The sequence below is a fragment of the Ambystoma mexicanum genome, chromosome 5p (genome assembly GCF_040938575.1).
Source record: "Ambystoma mexicanum isolate Mex_15411 chromosome 5p, UKY_AmexF1_1, whole genome shotgun sequence".
NCBI classification, from domain to species: domain Eukaryota; kingdom Metazoa; phylum Chordata; class Amphibia; order Caudata; family Ambystomatidae; genus Ambystoma; species Ambystoma mexicanum.
In genome coordinates, this window is record NC_090930.1 from 1,347,023,373 (window position 1) to 1,347,039,169 (window position 15,797).

Sequence of the window (15,797 nt, forward strand, 5' to 3'; positions counted from 1 at the left end):
GGGTAGGGAGTTGTAGGATTGTGGAATTGTGTGTGCGCGGTGGCGGCCAAGCCTGCGGGTGAGTGCTATCAGGGTGGATGAGAGCCTTGCGCAGGCCGCCGGTGGGGGGGGATCGCATGGCATGGTTGCGTGCAGGTAACTGCTGCGCTGGCAGGGGTTGAGCCAGGATCTTGCGGAGGAGCAAATGGCTAATCTTCAGTTGGTGACTGCTGGTGTTGGAGAGTATCGGGTGGACAGAGCGGCAACGGTGAGCAGTGGAACTGCAGAGAGGCGATTGAGCCTTAGCAGCCCGCCTTTGTTGACCGGCTTCACCTGCCGGCTGGTGTGCAGTCTCCTTATTGGCTCAGGTGAATACAGCCAATCCAGTGCCCTGGATGGTGCTGGGGTGGGTGGCCGAGATGATGATGTCTTTTGGCGGTGACCATGTTAGCAGGGGCAGCTTCTTCAATGGAAGTGTGCTGCTGCTGGGGGGACACTACAGTGTCCCTCGAGGGGAGATCTTCATTGGAGCTTGCAGCAGAGCTGCAGAGAGGCTATTGAGCCTTAGCAGTCAGCCTATGCTGAATGATAGTGATATCATCTCTTTGTTTTTGCTTTGTCGCCCCGAGTGGGACGGGTATGGCCAGGCGTGGGTCCCGTGCCTGCTGGGCCTAGAGACCCAAGCTACTCCTCACTGATGAGGCCCAACAAGGCCGAAACATGTTTGGGGATGCTTGTGGTCTCGTGCAGAAGGGATGTGACCTAGCAGTTCGGGCTGGACTGCCCCTTTTGGGGTGGGACCAAGCCTGATTTGCATATGGTTTTTCCCCTTCTGTAATGGCTTGGCAGGTGAAGAACGATAATCTGGAGGGATGCCCAGAGCAATGCCAGTAGTTAAGATTCAGTCTAAACCTTCCAGCCATCACCTCTTTGTCTTTGCTTTGTCACCCCGAGTGGGACGGGTATGCCCAGACGTGGGTCCCGTGCCTGCTGGGCCTAGAGACCCAAGCTACTCCTCACTGATGAGGCCCAACATGGCCGAAACATGTTTGGGGATGCTTGTGGTCTTGTGCAGAAGGGATGTGACCTCGCAGTTCGGGCTGGACTGCCCCTTTTGGGGTGGGACCAAGCCTGATTTGCATATGGTTTTTCCCCTTCTGTAATGGCTTGACAGGCAAAGAACGATGGTCTGGAAGGTTGTCCAGAGCAACGCCATTGGTTAAGATTCAGTCTAAACCTTCCAGCCATCACCTCTTTGTTTTTGCTTTGTCACCCCGAGTGGGACGGGTATGCCCAGATGTGGGTCCCGTGCCTGCTGGGCTTAGAGACCCAAGCTACTCCTCACTGATGAGGCCCAACAAGGCTGAAACATGTTTGGGGATGCTTGTGGTCTCGTGCAGAAGGGATGTGACCTAGCAGTTCGGTCTGGACTGCCCCTTTTGGGGTGGGATCAAGCCTGATTTGCATATGGTTTTTCCCCTTCTGTAATGGCTTGGCAGGCGAAGAACGATGGTCTGGAAGGATGCCCAGAGCAACGCCAGTGGTTAAGATTCAATCTAAACCTTCCAGCCATCATCTCTTTGTTTTTGCTTTGTCACCCCGAGTGGGACGGGTATGCCCATACGTGGATCCCATGCCTGCTGCGCCTAGAGACCCAAGCTACTCCTCACTGATGAGGCCCAACAAGGCTGAAACATGTTTGGGGATGCTTGTGGTCTCATGCAGAAGGGATGTGACCTAGCAGTTCGGGCTGGACTGCCCCTTTTGGGGTGGGACCAAGCCTGATTTGCATATGGTTTTTCCCCTGTAATGGCTTGGCAGGCGAAGAACGATGGTCTGGAAGGTTGCCCAGAGCAACGCCAGTGGTTAAGATTCTGTCTAAACCTTCCAGCCATCACCTCTTTGTTTTTGATATTGATATTGCTAAAATGTTTGTATTAATGAGAACTCTGCCCGTTCGCATTCAACACTTTGTGAGATTTTTAAAGTCTGGATAAGAGGTATTATTATGTCCAAATCCTCTGGGTCCCTCAGGAGTATTCGGCGGGAGCTATGTCAGGTTGAGGTTCGTCTCAGGGAACTTGAGAATGATTATAGCAGGTCTTGCGGGGGATTCAACACTGGGGCAGATCAATGAGATGTGAGGTAGGTTTCATACATTAGCATTAATACTCCTATTAGAGCAAGGAGATACAGGGAGACTGATAAGGCTGGCAGATTGTTAGCTTGCTTGTTAAGACCGGAAATTACGAGCAGCCTATTACCAGCATTGCGGTCATGGCATCAGAATGATGGTGAGTGAGAATGAGATCAATAAAACGTTCACTAGGTTTGGCTGATATTGAGCTGCCCTCACTGTCACTTGAAACTACCCTCACCCTGGAGCAGCCCCTCACGCTAGACGAGATTGAAGGGGCAATTAAGTCGTTGGCAGCCGGCAGGGGCCCAGGGTTTGATGGGTTGGGGATGGAACTCTACAAAGAGTGCCGGCAGGAATTGGCACCTAGATTGTTGGCGGTATGGGAGGAATCCCTTACTGAGGGTGCGCTACCACAGTCCATGCGGGAAGCCATTATACAGTTCAACTGTAGTCCCCTAGGCCTCCTCAAGATGTTGGCGTTCTATGGACCGCTATCCTTAATTAACACAGATGCCAAGATATTTGCGAAAATTCTCGCTACGTGGTTGCTCCCTTTCTTGCACCAACTGGTGCACCCGGACCAGTCGGGCTTCATACCCATTAGGTCCACTGCCCTAAACATACGTCAGTTGTTCTGTGTTATGGCTCAGGTGAATCCCTGAGCAACGGCGGTCACAGCCACCTTAGATGCGGAAAAAGCCTTTGATTCGGTCTCCTGGCATTACTTGTTCAGCGTACTCCACCGCTTTGGTATTGGACCGTATTTTTTGCAATGTTTTTGTTTGTTATATTCTGACCCGGTTGCCAGGGTCCATACCAATCAAACACTATCAGCGCCATTTCCTACGGGAATAGGTACCAGGCAGGGTTGCCCCCTTTCTACTCTGCTATTTGTACTTACTATTGAACCGCTGGCCGTCTTAATCAAAAAGGTACTTGGGCATAGGGGAAATAGGATGAAGGGACCACCCCAGATAATCTCCCTTTACGCGGACGATACATTACATTATGCCTGGGATCTGGCTGGAGCAGAACTTAGCCCCAAATATGCAAGATGTACATGAGTTCTCCAGATACTCTGGATATGGAATAAACAATTCTAAGTCAGAGTTGTTTCCCCTTACACCATCTACGGCTCAGGCGTCAGAGCATGGGGGCTTCCGTTGGCCCCCCTACATTTCAGGTACTTGGGAATTATGGTGTCTGGGAGTCAGCAAGCCCTATATGTCGATAACTATGAGTCCTATTTACAGCAATTGAGCACCAGGCTGGCACTTTGGGTGAAACTGCCAATCTCATTATATGGACACTGAAGATGGTGGTGCTCCCGAAATTGCTATACTTCTTTGGCTGTTAGGCAGAATCATGTGCAGTACCCTTTGGGACCACTACACACAATTAAGACTACAAGTGTAAGTACAGTTTCACCTTTGGTACAAGCCTGTACTACACAGTAAAGTGGTAGCGATGGCTGAGCAGCCAGACTTATCTCAAGAGTAAAGTGAGCAGTAGAACAAGTTACAGAAAGGACCAACAATTACAGTGATTCAAACAAACCCTTTCTCAAGGTTTCTTGGTAAAAGAATATACATTTATTTACGCAGTCAGTTTGAAAACATTACACTAGCAAGATCAGCTCAATATCATACACTAATAAACCACAAATGCACAACCGGTAATTAAATGAACAAGTTCAGCTCCCCTGAAGTGGGAGCAAAATGGCCCTTCAGATACTTTAAAAAGGGGTAAAAAGACAAGGTTATAAGAAAAGACAGCACACACACTTGCATAGGCAGGGCAAAGGGTTTCAATAAACTACAATCAGCAATTCAGTTCATAGGCCTGGGCCAAAGTCAATGGTTCAGAGTCTTTGTATAGGATAGCACAGTTCTGGTAGTAAACGGTTAAGTCCTTGCCACAAAGTTTAGAAGAATTTAGCTAGGCAAAAAGTTTGACGAATGTTTAGGGAAGGACAAGCCTTCGAAGTTGAGAAAGTTTCCACAAACTTTCGCAATGGCCGAAAAGATTTCCAGACCGTGTTTGCACAGTGCCTTTGTATTGAAGAAGAGCTGTAGCTGAGGCAGTTGTTCCTGGCAGTTCGAGCAGATCTCGCTGTTCCTGCGCTTCAGTCGTGGGGACAAGGAGGACGTTGGGAGGTTCCTGCACTGCCCAAGGATGAGGCCAAAAGCTTAGTAAGATGTCGGTTTAAGGTGTGAGTGCCTTAAAGTCCACAAGCTGGTTTCCTTCCCTCTGGCTATCTGGTTTTCAACAGCACTCTGATGAAAATTCGACCAGATGAGGACGTGTCCAGGTGGCTTGCGAGTGGGTTGTTCCCACCAAACTCAACAGAAGAGGTTAACCTTGAAGGGCTTCTCTGACGATGGAGTTTCAGGCAATTCGGACCTGCAGCAGGGCTTCACTGGTAGTTCAGGAGTTGCAGCAGTCCTCTTCCTTCAGCTTGTCTTCGGTTCTTTCGTTACAGTGGTCGACTCTGCCTTCCAAGTCCCAGAGACCTGCTTTTAAACAGTTTTCCCCCATTCATTCCAGCCTGGCTGTCACTCACACAGCAGGGTGGCTGTCCTTGCCGGACAGCCAGCCGGCCAATCACGCCAGAGTGCATTCAGGTCTCCTAGGAGAGTAAACACAGGGAGTTTCAGGCACCTCCCTCACATCCTGTCCACCCCAGACAACCTGGCGACAGAGGAGGGCTTCAGCACTGAAGCCCGCCAAAGGCCAACGAACAAAGGGACCAAACCTGGTTTGGCGCGCAGAGACAAACACAAGAAGGATCTTTCCGAAAAGAAATGGCGAAAAAAGTCAACCAGAGTCTGTTTTTACAGATAGGTCTTGGGCGAAATATTGAAAAACATGGCTGACACGATTTTTAGCTATCGTTGCTCGCGGTCGGGAAAAATCATGGTAGTTTGATCTAAACCTCTGCCACCAGCCATTTAAAGTAGGAAAGGGTAACATTTGACTGTTACTTGAGTGTTTTGACTGAGGGGAAGCTAGGCTACCCCTCCAGCATTCTATAGGAAGATAGTGTGTGCTGGGTCAGTAAATTTAAAGAGACTAGTAAAGTCAATTTAACTTTACATGCTCTGTGAGACAGTAGTCTGTCCCAGAGAAGGTATTTAAACATTGGGAAGTCTGAAAGACATCCCTGTGCCACTGCAATGAAGGTGCTGTGTGACACACAGAAAAAGATGATACCTAGGGGGTTGTTTTAAAACTCCATAACCAAAGAACACAAAAGTAAAACATACATCACAATAGATGGAAGAGTGGGAAAAAAGGATCACACTCTTCCCAGGTAGATACTCCAATCCTAGAAATCCAGCAAAGCTGCTGGGGGTCTCAAAAGGTAAGGGAAATTAGCACATTTTGAGAATTCTCCCTAGCACTCATCCACCCCCATTCCCCCCAGACTAAGGGACAGGAGGATTTAATCCACTCCTGGATGAATATCCTTACTCTAGTCGGTCAAACATCCTGGAGAGATCATCAGCATTTTGTTGGTGGCACCCAGGCCTGTCTTCAATGGTAAAATCAAACCCTTGCAGGCTGATTGACCATCTCAGTAGTTGAGGGTTTCCCCTTTCATTTGCATCAACCATCTCAAGGGTTGGTGGTCAGTCTGAATCACAAAAGTAGATCCATACAAGTATGGTCTAAACTTCTTCAGTGACCACACAATAGCAAAAATTCTCTTTCAGTGGTTGCCCACCTTGTCTCGGGTTCCTTCAGCTTCCTGCTGATGAAGCAAATGGGGTGCTCCCTACCTTTCTCATCCAGCTCACTCAGAACTGCACCTATACCTGTATTTGAAGCATCTGTCTGCATAATGAAGGTCTGGTTATAGTCAGGAGCTCTTAGGACTGGAGCTTGACAAAGGGCTTTCTTTAGGCCTTCATATGCTTGAGTGCACGCCTCATTCCACCTGACCTTTTTAAGGAATTTGGGAGAGGAGACCACATTCAAGGGATAAGCTATGGTCCCATAGTTCTCTATAAAGTTCCTATAGTAACCAGTGAGGCTTAGGAAGGCTCTCACTTGGGTTTGAGTAGTAGGGGTGGCCCAGTTTTGTACAGCTTGTACTTTGCTAGGCAATAGCCTGATTTCACCTCCTCCTACCTCATGTCCACGGTAGACCACTTTACTCTGACCAATTTGACATTTACTAGCCTTCATGGTCAGATGGGCCTGCTCAAGAGCCTGCAAAACATATCCTAAGTGGTCAACATGTTCTTTCCAAGTAGGGCTGAACACTGCAATGCCATCCAAGTATGCCGTACAGAAGTCCTCCATCCCATTCAGAACCTGGTTAACCATCCTTTGGAATGTAGCAGGTGCATTCTTTAGTCCAAAAGGCATTACCTTAAACTGGTAGAGGCCTGCCGGGGTTGAGAATGCAGCTTTCTCCTTGGCATGGTCTGTCAGTGCTATTTGCCAATAGCCTGAAGTGAGATCAAATGTATTGAGGAACTTGGCTGAACCAAGTTTGTCCACCAGTTCATCTGTTCTTGGTAAAGGGTGGGCATCAGTCTTGGTCACTGCATTAAGAGCTCTATAGTCCACACATAATCTCAACTCCTTGGATCCTGCTTATGCTACTAGAACAACTGGACTAGACCATGGAGTGGTAGAGGGCTCTATTACCCCGAGATCAAGCATCTTGTTGACCTCCTCCTTTATGTGGGATCTTACATGATCTAACATCCTGTAACCTCTGATTTTAACAGGTAAACAGCCACCAGTTTGACTATCATGCTGGCCCCAAGGGGTCAAGCCTGGTGATAGTGAAAACAGGGAGGCAAACTGATTTAACAGAAACGTACACTTCTCCTGTTGTTCGGGTGTCAAATTAGTAGAGAGATTAACTCCTTCTATTTTCTCATCTAAAGGCTGGCCTCTGAGTAGGTCAGGCAGAGGTTCACTCTCCTCTTGAGCTGAAGCTAGAAGCAAAGCTCCTACCTCTGTTCTTGAGACGTAAGCTTTTAGACGGTTGGTGTGAAAGACTCTGGAAGCATCCTTAGGATTGCCTAAGTCCACCAGATAGTTGACCTCTCCAAGTTTTGAAGGGTCATATCCATTTATCCTGTAAGGCCCTCTGCCTTGTAGGTACCATAACTAGAACTAGCTGGTCTTGAGAAAATTCAACCATGTTGGCCTTCTGGTCATGCCAATGATTCACCAGAGCCTGACCTGCTTTCAAGTTATCTGATGCTTCTGACATCATGTGTGACATTCCCCTTGGGAGGCCTATCCCATAGTCAGTGACTCTCACTGGCTAGGGGGAAGGAGCACTCTCCAACCCCTCCTTAATCAGGGCCAAGGGGCCTCTAACTGAATGGTCATAAAAGGTTCAAAGGGACTAAATCTAACTCCCTCCTGAGGGACTTCTCTATAAGCGAATAGAAGGCATGGCAGTAGAATGTCCCACTTTCTTCTAAGGGGTTCCTCTAAAGCACCTATCATTCCTTTCATTGTACGGTTGAACCTCTCTCCCAATCCATTTGTCTGAGGATGGTAGGCAGTTGAGAACTTGTAAGTTACTCCACAGTTTTTCAACATGGCCTGCATGTAGTGGTGTCTGAGAAAAGAAAGAAAGATTAACCCCTTCTTATTGTCCCTAAATTGCAAAAGATCAGATCAACCACAATCTGAATGATTCACAAATTGTTTAGACCACCACTCTGTTATTGAAAACTAACATCTTCATTTATTTTAATACATTTTATGCACCATTAAAAACCTTAAAAAAGGATCTATACATATACACCTAATAACACATGTTGCTAAACATGTGCACAAGCACTTACACTCTAACTGGTGTCAGTGCACCATAGTATTGGCAAAATGTGCCACAGGTAGAAAATAAGAAAAAATCCAACCACAGTTGTCAAAGGATTATCGGAAAAAGGGAATACAGTCTCAAATGCTGTTCATCTATGATGTTAATACACTAGTTCAGGGTATGGTTCGCCTCTAAGGCGAAAAATACACCTTTGCAAGTAAATTCAACCATTTTTATCTATAGAGACAGCTGTTTATTCTTTGATATTTTAGTCCAGCCTCTCTATGTCACTGTACCATATTCTTTCAGTGTGTACCTGATGTTTCCGATTAGAAACAGAGACACCCTTATGATGTTTAAAGTAGGTTAAAAGAGCAAGGAAACAAAAGCTGGTAACAGTTTCCACAGATCTAGTCGACATATGTTTCGGCCAACAATACTCCTACAGTTCACCCTCACAGTGCTGTTAGTCTGGTTGATTAAGGCCGCCTTCAGGACAAAGGAATCATTTTGTATGTAGTGCATACTTCCCAAATTCATAGTTGGTTACAAGAAACTCTAAAAAAAGTTAAAAAGCATACTTAGAAAATGTTCATCAGTGGTTTCTATAAGGAAAGGCATTTGTATTATGCTGCCCCTGTCCATTGACTGACCTGTATTGTACTTGAATTTCTTCGGGACATTTAGAAAGACTGGGTGCCGTCTGGCTGCTCTCTGGGTGCTTGTTTTAACTAAAATAGTCATTCATCATACCTGTGGGTCAATGTATACCCATATTAATGTTCGTTACATAGTATTAATTACTTTAATGCAAGAAAAGGCCATCATTCTGACCGGGCGGGAGGTTGTACCTTGGATTGGCAAACCAGAACAGTTATTGTTGAGGATATGTTGTCGTACCACCCTCAGTGTTGACAGCCGTGATTATTTTCTGTCTGATTGTTCACAATAACTCACTGTGGCACCCACCATCTACAAATTAAAGAGAGCGACCAATTGGGAGTTACTGTTTATCCAATCTACATGAGGTGAGAAGATATCAAAATATTTGTCAGCCCAAAGCTTTGTAGAAAGGACCGGATATTCTTATTTTCATTACCCATACTTTGTGTCCCTTCCAAATGCCAAAAAGGTGGCATTCTACCTGAGTCTTACCAGAGACCCACTCTACTATTGAAAACTTAAAAAAACTTTTATTTGCTTGTGACCCGGCCAAGTAATGGTCAAGTTTCACCAAGCCAAAAATAGAGAAATTATAGTTCATATTCATGGATAATCAGTAGGGACCCATATAGTTGTTTAGATATATTCCTCGCGGCAAACCTACTTCAAACTAGAGTATCGCCGGGAGATGAATGATTTATGAACAGATGCTCAGAGCCACTTACCTCCGGATAGTTCTCACAGGTCCTATCGTGTGCCCGTAGCTGCAGCGGGAACAACCGTTCTGAACACCGCAGGATAACTAAGTATGCTTTGTTTATGGTTGCGCGGTCATGTGAGAAGTCACGTGACCTTGTCAGGCTGAAGTGCGTAATTTCGCATATTAAACAGCGTGCCTGGATGTAACGACAAACACATTGGATGTTTAGCTGAGTGAAACACAGCTGTGACAAAAACAACTAAATGGCAGAAACCAAATTCACATGGGTAAAAAAACCACTTAGTCCTCAATTATTAGAACACTAACCCTTTGCTCACCACGTCATGTGCTACCTAGGGATTATGGGAGTTGTAGTTTCTCCTACATTATGGGAGTTGTAGTTCCTTCTACATAACATGGAATCAGGGCATATACCAAATCAAATCTCATGCCTAGGTGCATTTAGTGTCATGTCGGAAATGCGAATTAAATTACATTTGTGCCAATACCAGCGCTAATGTACTCATACTTGTATTTGCACCCTCATTTGGAGGATTGTGTCACTGTACTATGCATATGTTTAAATAAATGCACTTGGCAAGGTAGATCAAAAGATTTTTTCTCATTAATGTCCAGGCACTTGCTATTGAAAACCAGAAGAAGTACTCATATTTAAACATATTTAAACATTAACCACAAGGGCTACCACTGATGTAATTATCCTTTTGTTTGCACCCTCGTTAAATGGGATTATATAACACTGTTACACACATATATGTGATACATGATAAGTCAGACTTTTTTCTTATTTGTGCATAAGCGCATACCGTCAATGACAGAGAAATTAGTCAGATTTAACCATTTAACCATTTCAAAGGTGTTTAAATTGAGCCCAAATGGATGGAATATTAGTCAATTCAGAACTCCGGATCAGAGCTCAACATATGGGGGACAGATGATACAATGTTTTACAAGAATACATTCCATTCTATGGCCACGGTAAGGCCCTTTTTCACTGAGTGTGTATCGTAAATCCATCTCTGTTCACTGCGGGTCAAAGTGAGATCTCGATTAGCACCCCTTGGGGCCTGTTTTACCACTTGCAACACACACCAGAGCATTTCAGTGGGTTTGTGCAATTTTTTCATATAATTTGCTACCAAAAGTGTGCTCTCTATTTGGTTTCTTATGCACGATTTGTGCTCAAATATGCGCTGCCTCACTTGTTGTTTGGTTTTTCCAATGTAAATGATATTAGAGGGGCACATTATGACATACACTACCCAAGTTGTTAAACAGTTTGTAAACTCGGTGAGTTGAACCACACGTGTGCCTAGAGTGATGCTTTCCATGTCCCTAGTTTGTGGACAAACCAAACATTTGCCACACCTATGGTGGCCAGTGACTGGGGGGAGACCCCATAATGTGTTTTGAGTTTGCCTGGGGGTTTGTGGTATAGGGTATGTGTGTACCATTCTGTCTTTTAAGTTCCTTTGCCATTTAAAAGCAAAACGGGGTTTGGAAGGGCGGATGTCTTCAGTAGTAATCATATCACAATGGCCCTCATTCCGAGTTAGGACTACACCATGGAGTAAATAGCTCCATGGTTGGCAACCATGGAGCTATTTACTCCATGGAAAACCGGCATGGTGAATGGAGTAATTACCGGTCCATGCCAAGGTTGGATGGACCGGTAATTCCCCATTCACCATAGCCCTTCCCCATCCCCATTTCTGCCCCCATAGGGCTCAATGGGAATGGGGAAGAAGGTAATTACGGCACCGTAAATTACGGTGCCGTAATTTACTCCAAGGTCACTTTGCGGGTCCCGTAATTTACTCCTGCTAAAAGCAGGAGGTAAAGAGGGACCCGCAAAGGGAACTCGGAATACGGAGGTAAGGGATTACCACCTTCGGTGCCCTTACAGGCACCGGTAATCCCTTACCTCCAACCTCGGAATGACCCCCAATGTCTGAGAATGGTTTTCCGTAAGGAGCTGCTGATGGGGCTGGAAGTGCTGACACACGTCATCTTATCCAGGGCAGTTTTTGGCAAAGTGTGTAAACATGTGTCCCTATTCATATGTTGGGCGCGTTTGTGAGCCCTATGTATTGTTGATTTCGCGTATCCCCTCTCTTTCAGTCTTGTTTTTAATGCTGAACCATGGAATTTATAGTCGGCTAGCTGTGAGCAGTTTCTGCGAATTGGCAGGAACTGACCGAAGGGGAGACCTTCCTTCATGCTCTTCGGGTGGAAGCTGGCATAGTCTAACAACATGTTTTTATCCGTAGGCTTTTTGTAAAGCACTCTTTCTAATGTGCCATGATTCGTTTTCACTATTTCCAAATCAAGAAAGAAAACTCTTTGCATATTATATTCGATTGTAAATTGCATACATGGGTTCTGGATGTTCAACCATGTATGAAACTCCATAAGTTCGGTTATTGGACCTCTCCAGACCATACATACATCGTCAAAGTATCTAAGCCATGTTTGAATATTTTGGCTGAATGGGTTGGTAGAGTGATAGATGCTATTTTCCTCAAAATTGTCCAAATAGATATTTGCCAGGTCAGGGGCAAAAGACGCACCCATGCTCGTTCCTTGTAATTGATTGAAAAAAGTGGTACCATATAGAAAAAAGTTCTCTCAATGCCAGGCGTATACACTCCAAAATGAATGCTGTTGGTACTTTTAGTAAGGTGGCGGTGCGTGAGTCTAGATATTTAGCCATCACTGTTAGGCAATCCTGTTGTGGTATGCTTGTATACAAAGCAACCACATCAAGAGTGACTAGCACATCATCTGGTGTTGTTGGGACAAGGCTTATGATATTGATCATACTGGTAGTGTCTTTAATGTATGACCGCATTTGGCCAACAAACAGCCGCAAAAACCAGTCGGCATACATAGAGAGGAGTTCTAGAATTGAGTTGATGGCAGCGACTATTGGTCGTCCTGGTGGAGCTGACAGACTTTTATGCACCTTCGGAAGGATATAGAAGGCTGGACTGGTGGGGTTGTTGTTAACTAGGAAAGAGTGTTCATCATCATCAATCCACCCTTCTACTAGGGCATGCTTCATCAAGCTCATTATGTCCTCCTCTAGTCTATCGGTAGGATCATGTGGAAGTTTCCAATATGCTAAGGGGTCGTTCAAGTGTTTCAAGACCTCCTTCTCATAATCTTGTTTGTCCCAGAGGACAATACCTTCGCCTTTATCAGCCGACTTAATGACAAAAGTGTCATTAGATTTTAGTTTGGCAAGGGCTTCCCTTTCTACTTTTGACAGATTGTCTTTACAATTGTTATTGGGCTGTAATAATGTTTGTGTTTCCTTGATAATAATTAATTAATAATTGAGAACTAAGTGGTTTTTTTACCCATGTGAATTTGGTTTCTGCCATGTAGTTGTTTTTGTCACAGCTGTCTTTCACTCAGCTAAACATCCAATGCGTTTGTCGTTACATCCAGGCACGCTGTTCAATATGCGAAATTACGCACTTCAGCCTGACAAGGTCACGTGACTTCTCCCATGACCGTGCGACCGTAAACAAAGCATATTTAGGTATCCTGCAGTGTTCGGAGCGGTTCTTCCCGCTGCAGCTACGGGCACACGATAGGACCTGTGAGAACTATCCGGAGGTAAGTGGCTCTGAGCATCTGTTCATAAATCATTCATCTCCCGGCGATACTCTAGTTTGAACTAGGTTTGCCGCGAGGAATATATCTAAACAACTACATGGGTCCCTACTGATTATCCATGAATATGAACTATAATTTCTCTATTTTTGGCTTGGTGACACTTGACCATTACTTGGGCGGGCCACAAGAAAATAAAAGCTTTAAAAAGTTTTCAATAGTAGAGTGGGTCTCTGGTAAGACTCAGGTAGAATGCCTCCTTTTTGGCATTTGGAAGGGACACGAAGTATGGGTAATGAAAATAAGAATATCCGGTCCTTTTTACAAAGCTTTGGGCACACAAATATTTTGATAATTTCTCACCTCATGTAGATTGGATAAACAGTAACTTCCAGTTGGTCGCTCTCTTTAATTTGTAGATGGTGGGTGCCACGGTGAGTTATACCTCCTGCCCGGACAGAATGACTGCCTTTTCTTGCATTAAAGTAAATGAATGCTATGTAACAAACATTAATATGGGTATACATTGACCCACAGGTTTGATGAATGACTATTTCAGTTAAAACAAGCACCCAGAGAGCAGCCAGACGGCGCCCAGTCTTTCTAAACGTCCCGAAGAAATTCAAGTACAATACAGGTCAGTCAATAGACAGGGGCAGCATAATACAAATGCCTTTCCTTATAGAAATCACCCATTAAAATTTTCTAAGTATATTTTTTAACTCTTTTTAGAGTTTCTTGTAACCAACTGTGAATTTGGGAAATATACACTACACACAAAATGATTCCTTTGTCCTGAAGACGGCCTTAATCAACCAGACCAACAACTGTGAGGGTGAACTGTAGGAGTATTGTTGGTCGAAACATATGTCGACTAGATCTGTGGAAACTGTTACCAGCTTGTGTTTCCTTGCTCTTTGAACCTACTTTAAAAATCATAAGGGTGTCCCTGTTTCTAATCGGTAACATCAGGTACACACGGAAAGAATACAGTACAGTAACATAAAGAGGCTGGACTATATTATCAAAGAAAAACGCTTATAGAGAAGTCCCTCAGGAGTTGACCTATCTTTCTTTTCTCAGATATACAAGTCTCCCATTTGAGAGTGTCACCCCCGCCATATCAAAAAATCCGGCAGTACCCAATTGCAAGCATCTGCATATAGTGTGACAAAAAATTGGACCCCCGTCAGAGTTAACTTCCTTAGGAAAACCTACTCTGGTAAAAATACCAAGTAGGGCCTTACCCACAGCCTGAGCTGTAACAGTTCTCATAGATGTGGATTCATGATACCTAGTAGCATGGTCTACTACAACCAGGATAAACCTGTTTCCTGAAGATGTTGGAGGGTCTAAGGGACCAACAATGTCGATTCCTACCCTCTCAAAAGGGAGCCACCACTGGCAGAGGCACCAAGGGTGTCACATTCTTGGCTCCACACTTGCCAGAGGTTTGGCAAGTGCGACAGCTCCTACAGAACCTATCTACATCAGACCCCAATGTAGGCCAGTAGAAATATAAAGAGACACTTTCCTTGGTCTTCTTAAAATTTAAGTGACCAGCCAAAGGTATCTCATGGGCTAACTGTAGGAACTGGAGTCTGCTTTCAAGAGGCACTACAAGTCTTCTGTAGTCCCCTGGGATAGACTCAGTTGGTTCGCAGTAGAAGAGGCCATCTTCCCAGTACAACCTATGCTTCCCTGGCTCTTGCCCATCCAGCTGGGAAGCTGCCTGTTGGCGAAGACCTTCAAGAGTAGGACACTCTCTTTGACCTCTGCTGAAGTCTGCCGCCCTACAGGGTCCACCTTCTGCCAGTAATGACTGCAGCTCAGGATGGTCTGCAGGATCCAGATCTCCAACAGGAGCAAAGTCCTCTTCCAGCTCTGATTCCTCAGCAGCTGATTCAACCACACAAGGTTGTTCCACACACTGAGCCTCAGCTGGTGGAGGAGTCACAGGTGTGACTTTGGACAGTCCTCTCTGGGACGTCCTTCTTGGTAGCACAGGAGTGCTGGCTGGTTTCTTCGTGAAGGTTTTAGGTTTTCCTTTTTCCTCTCTCTTCTTGGAAATTGCAGTCAGTAAATCCTGTGGACTGGGAGTTATAGTGACCTCTATAATCTCCTCTTGAGAGCCCCTTATGGTACTCTCTCTGGCCTTCCTAGTCTGCTCCTGTTTCCTTTTGCTGGGAGGCCTGGGGTGCTTTATACAACTCCAAGAGTTTTTAATTCATTCCCCAACAGGACTCTCCCAGGTACTTCACTCTGCACACTTACAGGTATCTTGACAGTCATGTCATTGCACTGGATGAGAGCTGGTAACAGTGGAAGGATTTGTACAGGGCCTCCAGCAAGCTTAGTTATGAATTTGGGTGCCTTAGCAACATCCTCTTCCTTGAAAAATGATTCATCAACTACAGTTATGCTGGCGCCAGTATCTCTGATGGCAGGGGTCTCCTGACCATTCACAATAACACTGTCTTTGTAATACTCTTTAGTATTGGCTGGAATGGAATTATAGACATCTAAGTTCCGTTGTTCCCACAGACCAAGGGATACTAAAGAAACACTGGCTGAGACTTGCATGGGTTCCTCAGCCAGTAAGTGAAAGTTTCCACTTGCCATTGGTACTTCATCCTCTGGGGAGAAGGCTAAGGAGACAGTGTGGATCCCTGAAGGTTTGCCTTACATCTGGGATCCCCTTTCACATGGTCAGTTGACCCACGAGCATAACATTTTCCAAATGTCTTTATGAATGGGGGGTTGTTCTGACCGCCTTCTGGTTTGGCACCAGGAGGTACACTAGCCTGATTCGGCTTCCCTTGTGGCTTACCCTTGTTATGTTTGGGCCCTCTTTTGGAGTGGAAGTATTAGAATTA